Below are 16,726 nucleotides of genomic sequence, written 5' to 3'. Positions count from 1 at the left end.
TCACTTTCTTGTGTCGTGTATTTTAAAGTATCTACAGTTATATTATGTACTTACATTGAACTCACTAAATAAAATCACACATGCACACACTCACACTTTTAATATACAGAGGATGTGCCGCCCCTGCTGGATTGGCATGTGAGTCCAGAATGTAAATATCAATGTCCTTTGTTCAGTGTTGTTAGCAAATATGTAGCTTTTCTAAAAATATTAGTCCTATCAACATTCGGTTTTGGCGCCATTTTCCTTGACCCAAAATACATAAGCATTCCAAACGGCAAATGTCAGCTCTCTCCAGTTTCACCGGGATCGAAGCCATACACTCGCATGCACATATGCATGCACACAGAGGCCACTTGATTATTATATTATAAATTTGCATGCATGTGGTGGTGTGACAGAGGAAGTTACAGAGAACAAAGTGAGATGGAAATGATTGATCTGCTGCGTGAGCAGCCGAAAGACAAAGAAGAAGATACATAGTGGTAAAGGGCAATTTTTTTAATGATGCATGAAATCCTAAAAGGAAATTTTTAAAAATTTTTCTAAAATTCAGATTTGCATTTTATTCAGTCAATTCCAGTTCAGTGATACTTAAAATGGTCTTTAGATATGTAAACCAATGCAGGGAACACTTTTTCTTTTAGGGTTTCTTTTCTCTCTGCATAATTTGTGCATTTTATTGCTGTCTAAAAGTGCAGAGTGACTGTTTTGAGATTCAGGATGCTATCATAACACCTGGTGCAAATGCTTTCTAGGTGTGTCCGCCACCATATTGCTATGGTGCTAGGTTATGTGTCTACATTATTCATGGGTGTGTTGTGGACATAATAGTTTCAACCATCAAGAGTGCTACCTATCATTACCTCAACGGGGTACATTAATTTCTTGTTCATTGTTATTAAGACGGTGCACTGAGAAGTGACAGGATTCCTGAACAGGGAATTGATTTCCAAAATTTCCTGTATATTTGTATTGTCAAGTGTGTCGGTAGCATGGCCCGAGCAGAGTGTCACCCCTTGTTGTGATTTGGTGCTATAAAATGAAATAAACTGAATTGAATTTGCTGACATTAGTGTGTCCAGGAAAAAAGTACCAGGAAAAGATGAAAGCACATTAATTTCTACGACAGCTGGATTAGTTCACAAGCAGTGAAGAAATCAATCAATCAATCAGTTTTTTTTATATAGCGCCAAATCACAACAACAGTTGCCCCAAGGCAAGGCCCTACAATATTATGTAAACCCCCAACGGTCAAAACGACCCCTGTGAGCAAGCACTTGGCTACAGTGGGAAGGAAAAACTCCCTTTTAACAGGAAGAAACCTCCAGCAGAACCAGGCTCAGGGAGGGGCAGTCTTCTGCTGGGACTGGTTGGGGCTGAGGGAGAGGAACCAGGAAAAAGACATGCTGTGGAGGGGAGCAGAGATCGATCACTAATGATTAAATGCAGAGTGGTGCATACAGAGCAAAAGAGAAAGAAACAGTGCATCATGGGAACCCCCAGCAGTCTAAGTCTATAGCAGCATAACTAAGGGATGGTTTAGGGTCACCTGATCCAGCCCTAACTATAAGCTTTAGCAAAAAGGAAAGTTTTAAGCCTAATCTTAAAAGTAGAGAGGGTGTCTGTCTCCTGATCTGAACTGGGAGCTGGTTCCACAGGAGAGGAGCTGAAAGCTGAAGGCTCTGCCTCCCATTCTACTCTTACAAACCCTAGGAACTACAAGTAAGCCTGCAGTCTGAGAGCGAAGCGCTCTATTGGGGTGATATGGTACTACGAGGTCCCTAAGATAAGATGGGACCTGATTATTCAAAACCTTATAAGTAAGAAGAAGAATTTTAAATTCTATTCTAGAATTAACAGGAAGCCAATGAAGAGAGGCCATATGGGTGAGATATGCTCTCTCCTTCTAGTCCCCGTCAGTACTCTAGCTGCAGCATTTTGAATTAACTGAGGCTTTTTAGGAACTTTTAGGACAACCTGATAATAATGAATTACAATAGTCCAGCCTAGAGGAAATAAATGCATGAATTAGTTTTTCAGCATCACTCTGAGACAAGACCTTTCTGATTTTAGAGATATTGCGTAAATGCAAAAAAGCAGTCCTACATATTTGTTTAATATGCGCTTTGAATGACATATCCTGATCAAAAATGACTCCAAGATTTCTCACAGTATTACTAGAGGTCAGGGTAATGCCATCCAGAGTAAGGATCTGGTTAGACACCATGTTTCTAAGATTTGTGGGGCCAAGTACAATAACTTCAGATTTATCTGAGTTTAAAAGCAGGAATTAGAAGTCATCCATGTCTTTATGTCTGTAAGACAATCCTGCAGTTTAGCTAATTGGTGTGTGTCCTCTGGCTTCATGGATAGATAAAGCTGGGTATCATCTGCGTAACAATGAAAATTTAAGCAATACCGTCTATAATACTTGCCTAAGGGAAGCATGTATAAAGTGAATAAAATTGGTCCTAGCACAGAACCTTGTGGAACTCCATAATTAACTTTAGTCTGTGAAGAAGATTCCCCATTTACATGAACAAATTGTAATCTATTAGACAAATATGATTCAAACCACCGCAGCGCAGTGCCTTTAATACCTATGGCATGCTCTAATCTCTGTAATAAAATTTTATGGTCAACAGTATCAAAAGCAGCACTGAGGTCTAACAGAACAAGCACAGAGATGAGTCCACTGTCCGAGGCCATAAGAGATCATTTGTAACCTTCACTAATGCTGTTTCTGTACTATGATGAATTCTAAAACCTGACTGAAACTCTTCAAATAGACCATTCCTCTGCAGATGATCAGTTAGCTGTTTTACAACTACCCTTTCAAGAATTTTGAGAGAAAAGGAAGGTTGGAGATTGGCCTATAATTAGCTAAGATAGCTGGATCAAGTGATGGCTTTTTAAGTAATGGTTTAATTACTGCCACCTTAAAAGCCTGTGGTATATAGCCAACTAACAAAGATAGATTGATCATATTTAAGATCGAAATCTCCAACAACCCTGAATGACTATCGGCCCATAGCACTCACTCCCATTGTGATGAAGTGCTTTGAAAGGCTGGTCAAGGCTCACATAACATCCAGCCTACCCGCCACTTTTGACCCATTCCAGTTTGCGTATTGTCCTAAGTGCTCCACTGATGATGCCATAGCAGCAGCACGTCACCTCAGCCTGGCTCATCTGGAGAACAAAAACAGCTGCGTGTGGATGCTGTTCATTGACTTCAGCTCTGTCTTCAACACAGTCATCCCACACACCTGGTGAACAAACTGAGTGCTATAGGCATCAGCACCCCACTCTGAAACTGGCTGACTTTCTCACCAACAGACCACAGACAGTAAGAGTTGGCAAAAACTCCTCACAGACCACCATCCTGAACACAGGGGTCCCCCAGGGATGTGTGTTGAGCCCTCTGCTGTTCACCCTGATGACCCATGACTGTTGTGCCAGACACAACTCAAACAACATCATCAAGTTTGCAGATGACACAACAGTAGTGAGCCTTATCAGCAACGATGACGACTCAGCCTACATAGAGGAGGTACACCATCTCATCAACTGGTGTGACATCAACAACCTGCACCTCAATGTCAACAAAACAAAGGAAATAACGGTGGACTTCAGGAAGAATCACAAGCCTCACACACCTCTCACCATCAATTGCAGTGCTGTAGAATCAGTGAAAAGCACCAAGTTCCTGGGGGTGCACATCACTGATGACCTGACATGGACAACCAACACCACCTCCCTTGTCAAGAAAGCACAGCAACGCCTTCACTTCCTATGCAGGATGGGGAGAGCCAGTCTCCCCCCTTCAGCACTCACCACCTTCTATAGGGGTGCCATTGAGAGCATCCTCACTAGCAGTCTCTCAGACTGGTATGGCAGCTGCCATGTTGCTGACCAGAAAGCACTACAGAGAGTGATGAGAACAGCAGAGAAGATCACAAGGTCAGCCCAACCATCCATACAGGACCTGTACCCATCCCGCTGCCACAGAAGAGCCATCAACATCATCAAAGACCCTACCCACCCCTCAAACAAACTGTTTACCCTCCTACCATCTGGCAAGCTCTACAGCAGTGTGCGCTGCAGGACCACCAGACTCAGCAACAGCTTTTTCCCGCAGGCCATCAGACTGCTAAACTCACTCCCAAAAGCAAGAAAATCCCCCCCCCAAACACACACACACACACACACACACTACAGACCAAAGTGCTTTTATGCACATTTCTTTGCACAAAAAACAAAAAGTTTACAAACTTATTCATCTCCATGCTGCTTCCCTGCACTCTGCACTTTTGCCACATTGCACCTATATTGTTGTACTCAGTACTATTGCACTCCAGTAACATACCTCAACTGACTACATTCTGTAACACTATGACAGTCTTGGAAATGTATGCTCACTGTTGTCTATATGTCATGCTGATTGCTGTTCTGTTACTGATATTATTGGCATTGTATGTCCTAGTGAAGTCTCATGTCCAGTTGATATTTAGTTGTATGTCTAATTTAGCCTCTGTTACTGCACATTTGGAGTTTGGGGAAACACAATTTCAGTCTTCTGTGTAATGTACTGTTGCATGGCTTGATTGACAATAAAGTTCACTTTGACTTTGAGTCTGGTCTGCTTGAGGTTTCTTTCTCAAATCATCATAGGAAGTTTTTCCTTAGCACTGTCACCTGCGTGCTTGCTCTAGGGGTTGGTAAGGTTAGACCTTACTTGTTGTAGCACCTTGAGGCAGCTTTGTTGTGATTTGGTGCTATATAAATTAAATAAATTGAATTGAATTTGCTGACATTAGTGTGTCCAGGAAAAAGTACCAGGAAAAGATGGAAGCACTTTAATTTCTACGACAGCTGGATTAGTTCACAGCAGTGAAGAGTTTTCAGTGACCAAAGTCCAGCTGTTACTATGTTTCAAAGGGCCCTCACACACAAATTCCTGAATGAATGGAAGCACCAAGACCTGTAGCATGCAGTACTTTTTAAAGTAGGTCACAAACTGTTTGGTCTGCCTGTAAATGGATTAATTTAATTTATTTTATTATTATTTTTTTTTTTTGCTGTGGTTCAGCTGGTCTGTGCAAGTCCAGACCACTTGTGTACATGTAACTCCCCACCTCATCTGTCATCTTTAGGCCAGGTTTTTGGTTCTCTTCTCTATGTCATAAATGCTTTGTTTGGAACACATAAGCATAAGTGGACTTGCTGTTGAAAAGTGTGATCACTGGGCATAACAATGACAAACTAATGAATAAATGTGATGGGTGGAAACTAGAAATGACACTGGCACTAGTAGTACTAACTAATTTGAGGTGATTAATTCAAAGTTTGTCACTGTTCTCAGCATTCCAAACCTGAGCCTCCAGCCTTCAGCAACAGAAAGCATCAACAGAATACAGTGAGGCCTCATGGGAACCTGCAGCTGAATTGTCCTTCCAGTCTCTCCTGTACACGGCCTTGACTTTCACTGACCGCAAACATCCTTAGAGGCCTGTAATAAGTGTACTTCAAGTTGTATCTATTCATATGCAAATATTAAATTGAGCTGAAACAAAAATGTGATAGGCGCTGTCTGGTTCAATTCTAGGTCTTGTGGAGGAACTAGGGAAAAATGCCCCTTCATGATGCATATATTTCCAGCAAGTGGTGGAAGGAGATTACCACACACAACTTAATTCATGAAGTTCTCTGTCCTGCACAAAGTGAACAGTGCACACTGTACTCAAATACTTTATGGCATATGTAACATCTCATTTCACAAGCTTGTACTTCCTAGTTTACCGCACACACTGAATACGCTTGAAAAGCAAAAGTGAAGTTTTAAAAATAGGTTTCTTAGAATTCTGGGTTGCAAATGTGGATATCCTGCAAATGTAGAAAGCACTTGTACTATTAATGTTGAGCAAACATAATGCTGTCACAAAACAACCAACTAGTCTAACCCAGTGACACAAAATTAAATCCAGCATTCTCACAAATTATAGGAAAAATGGATAATTGATAGGAGTGAGAGCGAAAGAAAGGATATAAGAAGCAAGAGGAAGTAAACAGAAGTCAGGAAGACGGATGCAAAGGGCAAAGGAGAGACAGAGGCAGGCCGAATCCACTGGCCAGAATGAGTGAGCAGCACTGAAAGTGGATATGAAGGCGGATGAGCCACGCCAACCTCCTCTGACCGCATTAACAAAACCTAATGGAACGGCTGGCTCCAACAGGCCTCGTCATCCATTATCTGACTGTTGCCCCGCGCAACCAGCAAGGCCCATGTTCTCACTGGCTGCAGCTCAGCTGTCACTCACGATGTTCTCATTTTTCTTATCTTTGCAGCGGCCTTAATGAAAATGATTGGTAAATCACTTGCTTGGTACATATGGAGCAGTGGTTATATTGGCTGTATGAGACCTGTGGCCACAACTCATCATAAACTGAGAGGAGAGGAAGGAAAGAGATGTTTTGTGTTGAGACCCAGTCACCTCAGTGCGTGCACACACACACACACACACACACACACACACACACACACACACACACACACACACACACACACACACACACACACCGGGTCCACCTGTATACGCTCAAGCTGTGCAAGCAAGCACACTACACACCCTCTAAAATGGGTTTACAATATAATTCTTTTTATGATCCATAAATTTCCAAATGTATCTTTTGTTGCACAACACCTTCTTGGATTTGATTTTTTTTTTCTTTTTTCTTTGAAAAATATACAATAATATAATGCAGCTGAAATGAAGCACCAAAAAGCTGAAAAATAAGAAAAAAATGGCTTGTTACTGGGAAATGCTTTTGGAAAAAAATTAATGTATGTATCAACGATGGTACGATCGGACTGGTTCATTCTGAGACTCCTGTGTTCACACTGGCCTTGTCACAGACTCTCTCGGACAATCTCAGACCCTTTTACAGACCTTGTTTTAATATAATATTATATATTTTTCATGAGTGCTTTGATGACAAAGAAAGGATTACTGACCTCAAAGTCAAAGATGATGCAGTGATCTTTGCAGAATAAATTGACACTTTGATTGCAGCATTTGAGAAGCTGAACAAGGAATCAGAGTGTCTGGGTTTGCAACTGTCCCAGATTAAACCTAAGATCCAGACTTTCAATGATTTACTGGACTGGGCCATCCGAAATGTATCTGTGTCTGGCAAAGGCATTGAAGTTGTAGAGGGATTCACTTTTCTCAATGATGACATTCACGTCTAAGTGTCTCTGGCCTTTGAGATCAAGAGGCACCTTGGAAGAACTTATATGTATAAGACGTGTTTGGTGATGCCAATACCTTTTGAAAGAGAATGAAGGTCCGAGTCTTTAGGGTCCTGGTGCTTCTAGTTTTACTGTATGGCTGTGAGATATTGATGCTAACAAGTGAGCTAGGCGAAGACTGGATGTCTTTGGTACTATTCAGAGGATCCTTGGGTACCGCCTGAATGATTTTGTGTCAAACAAGTGGCTACTTAGAGAGACTCAGATGAGGAGTATCATTTGCATGGTGATGCAGCTATGACCTTTTGGCCATGTAGCACATTTCTCTGGGTATAATCCAGCATGTAGGTGGCTCAGTGTTGAGGACCCTAGCGACTGGAGAAGACCAAGAGGGCGCTCCTGTTTCACCTGACTGTGGAATAGAGATGATTACTTTCAAGAGGTGGGGAGGTGTTGTGAAAGTGTAGGTACACGGACCCACAACAGGGGGCGCAATGAACGGACAATGGAGAAAGGTAAAGAACAAGTTTTACTGTTGTGAGATGAGCACAACTAATACAACAATTAACAATTTGGAGGTGTAAGCCGAAATCTGCTGGTGTCGTGTGGGCAGGCCCGAAGGTAGGAGACGTCCGTCCTAGTCGAACCGGAACCACCCAGATCTCCTCTGCCACCGAAACCCAGAAGTACTGGAACCGCCAAGTCCCGAATTCCCAGGTGGCCACTGCCTTCGCTCGTCGGATCCGGTACTGCTGACGGAAAAGAGCACAAACACACAGGTAGGGATGCGACCGCACCCAGTAGATGGAGAGGGGCGAAGCCGCCTCCACCTCTTGTTACACTGAAGCAGGAAAGGGGAGTACTTATCCAAACACTTGGTCTCCAATAGTCCGCTGTCCTGAAAGGTTTATCAAGTATTGTCAAAAACACAGAATATGCTGCAGAGGTGATTACCTTAAACTCAAGGCGATATCTCGGCACTGAGGTGGAGACGCTGTCCTGGTGATATACCTCCGTGCTGAGTGCAGTCAGCTGTGTCCAGTAATGGGTGACAGCTGTCACCCTGGCTGCTCTCGTCGGCGGCAGCGCCCTCTGGTGCCTGGAGCCCGCACTCCAGGCAGGGCGCCCTCTGGTGGTGGTGGGCCAGCAGTACCTCCTCTTCAGCGGCCCACACAACAGGACCCCCCCCTCAACGGGTGCCTCCTGGCGCACGACCGGGCTTGTCCGGATGGCGTCGGTAGAAGTCGGCCAGGAGGGCCGGGTCCAGGATGAAGCCCTTCTTCACCCAGGAGCGTTCTTCGGGGCCGTACCCCTCCCAGTCCACCAGGTACTGAAAACCCCGGCCCATTCGACGGACATCGAGGAGCCGGCGCACGGTCCAAGCCGGTTCCCCGTCGATGATCCGGGCAGGAGGTGGTGCCGGACCCGGGGTGCAGAGGGGTGAGGTGTGATGGGGTTTTATCCGGGAGACATGAAACACTGGGTGAATCCGCAGTGAGGCCGGAAGCTGAAGCCTCACTGCGGCGGGATTGATGACTTTGAGGACTTTGAAGGGACCGATGTATCGTTCTTGGAGCTTGGGGGAGTCCACTTGAAGGGGAATGTCCTTGGTGGACAACCACACTTCCTGCCCAGGACGATACGTGGGGGCCGGGGCCCGCCGCCAGTCTGCATGTTTCTTCGCCCTCGTCCGGGCCTTCAACAAAGCAGAGCGGGCAGCACGCCACACCCGACGGCACTTCCGTAGGTGGGCCTGGACCGAGGGCACACCGACCTCTCCCTCGACCACCGGAAACAAGGGGGGCTGATACCCCAAGCACACCTCAAACGGGGAGAGGCCGGTGGCTGATGACACTTGGCTGTTGTGGGCGTACTCGATCCAGGCCAGGTGGGTACTCCAGGCCGTCGGGTGCGCGGCTGTCACACAGCGTAGTGTCTGCTCCAATTCTTGGTTGGCCCGCTCTGCTTGCCCGTTGGTCTGGGGGTGGTACCCGGACGAAAGGCTGACCGAGGCCCCCAGTTCCCGGCAGAAGCTCCTCCAAACGTGTGAGGTAAACTGGGGGCCGCGATCGGAGACGATGTCTGATGGTATACCATGCAGACGGACGACGTGGTGGACCAGGAGGTCCGCTGTCTCCTGGGCCGTTGGGAGCTTCGGGAGGGCCACGAAGTGGGCCGCCTTGGAGAAACGGTCCACTATCGTGAAGACGACGGTGTTTCCCTGGGACGGCGGGAGACCCGTGACAAAGTCCAGGCCGATGTGGGACCAGGGGCGATGAGGCACGGGCAGTGGCTGTAGCTGCCCTGAGGTCTTTCTGTGGTCGGCCTTGCCCCTGGCGCAGGTGGTACAGGCCTGGACGTAGTCCCGGACGTCGGCCTCCAGGGATGCCCACCAGAAGCGTTGCCGGACAACTGTCACGGTCCTTCGCACCCCAGGGTGACAGGAGAGCTTAGAACCGTGACAGAAGTCCAGGACTGCAGCCCTAGCTTCTGGTGGGACGTATAGTCTGTTCTTTGGTCCGTTTCCGGGGTCCGGGTCACGGGTCAGGGCCTCCCGGATGGTCTTCTCCACGTCCCAGGTGAGGGCGGCCACGATAGCGGACTCCGGGATGATGGGATCCGGGGGATCCGACGGTTCCGTTTTGACTTCGTCTTCGTGCACCCGGGACAATGCATCCGATCGTTGATTCTTGGTCCCGGGACGGTAGGTAATCCGGAAGTCAAAACGGCCAAAGAACAGTGACCAGCGGGCTTGCCTGGGGTTCAGCCGCTTGGCGGTCCTGATGTACTCCAGGTTCCGATGGTCAGTGAAAACCGTGAATGGCACGGCTGTTCCCTCCAACAGATGTCTCCACTCTTCGAGGGCCTCTTTCACAGCAAGGAGTTCCCGATTGCCGACGTCATAGTTCCGTTCAGCGGGGGTCAACCTGCGGGAAAAATAGGCACACGGGTGAAGGACCTTATCGGTCTTCCCGCTCTGGGAGAGCACCGCTCCTATCCCTGAGTCCGAGGCATCCACTTCAACCACTAACTGGCGGCTAGGATCGGGCTGCACCAGAACTGGTGCAGACGAAAAGCGCCGTTTCAACTCCTTGAACGCGGCTTCGCACCGATCCGACCAGGTGAAGGGGACTTTTGGTGAGGTCAGGGCTGTCAGGGGGCTAACTACCTGACTGTAGCCCTTAATGAACCTCCTGTAGAAATTAGCAAAGCCGAGGAACTGTTGCAGCTTCCTACGGCTTGTGGGTTGGGGCCAATCTCTCACCGCCGCAACCTTGGCCGGATCAGGGGCGACGGAGTTAGAGGAGATGATAAACCCCAGGAAGGACAAAGAAGTGCGGTGGAATTCACACTTCTCGCCCTTCACAAACAGGCGGTTCTCCAACAACCGCTGCAGGACCTGACGGACATGCCGGACATGAGTCTCAGGATCCGGGGAAAAGATGAGTATATCGTCCAGATACACGAAGACGAACCGGTGCAGGAAGTCCCGCAAGACATCGTTTACCAACGCTTGGAAAGTCGCGGGAGCATTAGTGAGACCGAACGGCATGACCAGGTACTCAAAATGGCCCAACGGGGTGTTAAATGCCGTTTTCCATTGGTCTCCCTTCCGGATCCGAACCAAATGATACGCATTCCTAAGATCAAGCTTGGTGAAGATTTTGGCTCCATGCAAGGGGGTGAACACCGAATCCAACAAGGGCAACGGGTATCGATTGCGAACCGTGATTTCGTTCAACCCCCTGTAATCAATGCATGGACGAAGTCCGCCATCTTTTTTACCCACAAAAAAGAAACCAGCACCCATCGGAGAGGTGGAATTCCGGATCAACCCGGCAGCTAATGAGTCCCGGATGTAGGTCTCCATTGATTCACGCTCCGGCCGTGAGAGGTTGTACAGCCTACTGGACGGGAACTCACTGCCTGGAACCAAATCAATGGCACAATCATACGGGCGGTGGGGAGGAAGCGTGAGAGCCAGATCCTTGCTGAACACGTCAGCGAGGTCATGGTACTCCGCCGGCACCGCCTTCAGATTGGGCGGGACTCGGACCTCCTCCTTAGCTTGGGAGCCGGGAGGAACCGAGGAACCTAGACACTCCCGATGGCAGGTTTCGCTCCACTGAACCACTACCCCGGACGGCCAATCGATCCGGGGATTGTGTTTTAGCATCCAGGGAAAACCCAAAACCACACGGGAGGTGGCCTGAGTCACAAAGAACTCGATCACCTCCCGGTGGTTACCTGACACCACCAGAGTTACTGGAGGTGTCTTATGCGTGATTGGTGGGAGTAGGGAGCCATCTAGTGCCCGAACCTGCACAGGCGAGGTAAGAGCCACCAGAGGGAGCCCTATCTCCCTGGCCCATCTACTGTCTAGCAGATTTCCCTCAGAGCCCGTGTCCACCAGTGCTGGGGCCTTCAGGGTTGAATCCTCAAACAGGATCGTGACTGGGAGTCGTGTGGCAATGTGGGTGTGTCCCACGTGAATGTTTTGGCCCACCCCTGGCCCAGTCTCTAGGGGTGGGCGTTGGAGTTTAACCGCTCGGGGCAGTCGTTTGCCAGATGCTCAATCGAGCCACAAACAAAACAAGCTCCGTGGGCCCGCCTCCTTTGTGCTCCAGGTGCCCTAAATGTTGCCCTGCTCGTGTCCATAGCTTCGTCAGCAGGGGGAGCCGTAGGCGCACGGAGCGCAGGAACAGAGGAGCGTGGGGAGGGCGGAGCTCGATCGGAACCGGAAGGGAGAGGGACGACGCATGCCTGGCCACGCCCTTCGCCTCGTTCCCGACGGCGTTCTTCTAACCGGTTGTCGAGTCGTATGACCAGATCGATGAGCCCATCTAAGTCCCGCGGTTCGTCCTTCGCCACCAGGTGCTCTTTTAGGACCAGTGACAGTCCGTTTACAAAGGCGGCGCGGAGGGCAGTGCTATTCCAGCCGGATCTCGCCGCCGCGATGCGGAAGGCGACTGCATAGGCAGCTGCGCTCCGACGCCCCTGTCTCATTGACAGTAGCGCGGTTGAAGCGGACTCTCCTCTGTTGGGATGGTCGAACACCGTTCTGAGCTCCCGTACAAACCCATCGTATGTATGAAGGAGCCGTGAGTTCTGCTCCCAGAGCGCTGTAGCCCAAGCGCGTGCCTCCCCGCGAAGCAGATTTATTACATAAGCTACTTTGCTGGCATCAGTCGCGTACATCACGGGACGCTGTGCGAAGACGAGCGAACACTGCGTCAGAAAATCCGCGCACGTCTCCACACAGCCTCCGTACGGTTCTGGAGGGCTTATGTATGCTTCTGGGGACGGAGGAAGGGACCGTTGAACGACCAGTGGAACGTCACTTTCACGCGCAGGGTCCTCGGGAGGGAGAGCCGCAGCGGCGCCCGGAGGGCGCGCCTCCACTTGTGCGGCGAGAGCCTCCACCCTGCGGTTTAGGAGAACGTGCTGCTCGGTCATTAAATCGATCCGAGAGGTGAAAGCGGTGAGGATCCGCTGCAACTCACCGATTACCCCTCCCGAAGCCGCCGACGCGCCTTGTTCTTCCATTGGCCGTTCAACAGCCGGTTGACGCCCCTCGGGGTCCATGACGCTGGCCGAGATATCCTGTTGTGAAAGTGTAGGTACACGGACCCACAACAGGGGGCGCAATGAACGGACAATGGAGAAAGGTAAAGAACAAGTTTTACTGTTGTGAGATGAGCACAACTAATACAACAATTAACAATTTGGAGGTGTAAGCCGAAATCTGCTGGTGTCGTGTGGGCAGGCCCGAAGGTAGGAGACGTCCGTCCTAGTCGAACCGGAACCACCCAGATCTCCTCTGCCACCGAAACCCAGAAGTACTGGAACCGCCAAGTCCCGAATTCCCAGGTGGCCACTGCCTTCGCTCGTCGGATCCGGTACTGCTGGCGGAAAAGAGCACAAACACACAGGTAGGGATGCGACCGCACCCAGTAGATGGAGAGGGGCGAAGCCGCCTCCACCTCTTGTTACACTGAAGCAGGAAAGGGGAGTACTTATCCAAACACTTGGTCTCCAATAGTCCGCTGTCCTGAAAGGTTTATCAAGTATTGTCAAAAACACAGAATATGCTGCAGAGGTGATTACCTTAAACTCAAGGCGATATCTCGGCACTGAGGTGGAGACGCTGTCCTGCTGATATACCTCCGTGCTGAGTGCAGTCAGCTGTGTCCAGTAATGGGTGACAGCTGTCACCCTGGCTGCTCTCGTTGGCGGCAGCGCCCTCTGGTGCCTGGAGCCCGCACTCCAGGCAGGGCGCCCTCTGGTGGTGGTGGGCCAGCAGTACCTCCTCTTCAGTGGCCCACACAACAGGGAGGGACCAGTTGTCTGCCTGGGTGGCTGCGATCCAGTACACAAGGTGGTTCTATGGTGTGGTGAATGACACGCCAAAGCATGGTCCCAGACCTGACCTGATCTTATGGCAAACTAAAGCTTAGATATCATGCATTTTATTTTTAGTTTTATCAGTCTGTGTGCCAGTCTACCATGAAGCCATAACCAGTGAAGCACAGTCTCATGAAACACAAACACTAAAGCTTCTAACTCCAGAGTTATTGCAGGTGTTGCTTCTCGAACTAGTCACTCAGTTTTTGAGGGTGTCTTCACAAGGCAAATTTGCCACATTAAGTATATTTCTAAGGCATTAATTTAACCGAATTCCAAAGGATATGGACCCCAACTCCAGACTTTTTATCTGATGATAAGAGAACAACACAAACATTACAACCATTTCTTCAGATGTTTTTAATCCTTTAAAATAGGCCATCACACACACACACACACACACACACACAAAAAAACTATACTCAAAAGCAGATAGTCTGCACAATTTCAATATTTAATTTCAGGTCTAACAGTCAACGATTAACAGTTAAAGAAATGAAAAGGTTATCAAGGTCCAAATATATTTGGGCCTAACCATAAAAAAAATCATACAAATTAAATTGTGGACAATAGGAGCATATTTCTTTTGGCTTTTCCCATTTTACTTGGAGTTGCCACTCAGATCCTGTAGACAAGGTGTTTTGACACTAATTTTTTTTTACTCTGGATGCCCTTTCCAAAGGAGACAAGGAGAATGGGCATGGTGGACTATAAACCAGAGACCCTCTTGCTGGGAGAGAAGCATGCTAACTGCTGCACCACCATGCTGTCTCTGTTATGGATAATATACTCTCATTAATAAGCAGAACTGGCTGCCTTCCAATTTGGTGTTATGGATTACACATCTCGGGAAGACCTGACTGATCCTGATTTGGAAGACAAAGAAAGTTTGTTGTGATGTCTGTGAAAAACCGAGGGCAACCTATTCAAATGCACTTGGTCTCGCAATACGTCATTTGTATTTGATAATTCTGCGTGGTGGTCAGTGTCTGAGTAACCTGCCAATGTGATGAGAAAATAAGAGGAAGGGGTCACTTAGACAGGCATGCTACACAGAAATAAACTGTTTTCTGCTAAGTAGCTAATCTCTCGTTAATCCACAGTAATTACACACACACATGCTGACTGCACCATTTGTGTGGTCACACAGAGGGTTTTTCTGTGGCTGAAGGTCCAGACTGATTCAGGACATTCCCAGGAGCACTGGAAAAAATGAGAACATGGAACAGCGCGTGCATTATATATGTGTGTGTGTGTGTGCACTTGGACTCTTCTTGCAAAGTTAAATGTAAAAAATACAAAGAACATTATATATATATATATATATATATATATATATATATATATATATATATATATATATATATATATATATATATATATATATATATATATATATATATATATATAAACACACATATATGAGTCAGGTCTTCCTAAGATGTTTATTTTACTTGAGTCAGACACTTGATCTCAGCAGATCTCCACATAGAAGTCAGTTTCTCAATAATGTGAAATCGTTACCAGTGTTTCAATGTTCATGCCAAATTGGTTTTGTGCTTTGTTTGCTGCTTCTCCTCTCACCAGTCTGGGCATGGACTACTCATATAACAGGAAATAATGACGCCAGGGTCCATTAAGTGGCATGACAGGACATCATATCAGCATTAATCTCCCACTTAGCAGAACAGCCCTGAGAGGGAAAACGAGAGGGAGGAAAAGAGATGGCAAGAGCGAGGGATCTTCAGATTCTCACAAGTAGTCAGGGTCATACTACTGTTATTATCATTATTAGTAGCAGTAATACCGGTGGTAGGTGTTCCTGTATATAGCCTGGAACAGAGATCCAGAAGAATGTTTAGGACATAGCAATACAGTAATTATCTCAAAATGTGAGAGACAATGTTGATGAATTTGGTGAACAGAAAATCAGAGATTTTATTTTGAATTTGATCTGAAATATATTTTGGATCCAGGACCCAGAAGAGATTTGAACAAATATGTGGCCTTGATGGGGCATTCGATCTGCTCTGTGTACACCTGATTCCATCAGACCTCAAGCTAATTAGGTAGGTCCTGATTAGTACTTGGCTAGAACACCACTTAGGAAGACCACTTAGGCTGTGTGTCCTTCTCCGGGTAGAACTGGAGTTGTGTCAGGACAGTTATCCAGCATAAAATTGTGCCAAAATCACAAAGCGGCTCTGCACTGGATCAGCTGTAGTGACTCTGTACAAAAAAAAGGAGCAGCTGAAAGACGAACAGCAACATGTGGCCTTGGCCTACTATAACTGGAATCTGTCTGTTAATCCAATACTACTTGTAATTTTGGACCTCATTCTCTCACACATACCCTGAACAATTCTTGCATATTTCTGTGGTACAACGTTCTGGGGAGCAGAGGCTTTTCTGATTCAGAACACTTTCAAATCTCTTCATGTGGTGCCTTATCATCACACCTCTCCAGATCAGCGGCCAGAAATACAAGTATTTCCGTTTTTCTCGTTACTTCTCCATAAGCTGTCTCAATATAAACACTGTATAAGTCATTCCTAAACCTGGTTTACCACATCTTAGCTCTGGTAGTACTCACTTAATGCAAGTGTGAATACTGATCATCCTTCTTTGCAGCTTATGTTGATTTTTTGCAAAGCTTGCCATCCAGTTGACCAATCTGTTCTCTGGGACATCCTGAAAATCGGTGGGTTTCTTGACATCATAGCCAGCCTATACCCAGGTACTGTGAGTGCTGTGCAGAGTGATAGCAGCGATTGTGATTTCTCCCCAGTGAATATTGGCGCTCCTCTGGATGTATTTTGGCTCCTGCTAAATTCGATGCTTGTGTGAGCTGGGTATTGCGTAGAGTTGTGGTTCTCAGATGATGCAGAAGCACTTGTCTGGTTTTGAGCCTGACCGGCATCAAGTCGAAGCTCTAGGTTTTCAGTAACTTCCCAGATGCAGGCATCAGAAGTGTCTCTGTGTGTTGTGAAAGTGTCAAGCTATATAGAGAGTACACAGTAAAATCACCAGTGTTAAATTAACACCGTCAGTGTTAGTTTTACACTG

The sequence above is a fragment of the Thalassophryne amazonica genome, chromosome 10 (genome assembly GCF_902500255.1).
Source record: "Thalassophryne amazonica chromosome 10, fThaAma1.1, whole genome shotgun sequence".
Classification (NCBI taxonomy): domain Eukaryota; kingdom Metazoa; phylum Chordata; class Actinopteri; order Batrachoidiformes; family Batrachoididae; genus Thalassophryne; species Thalassophryne amazonica.
This window is presented reverse-complemented; position numbering follows the sequence as displayed.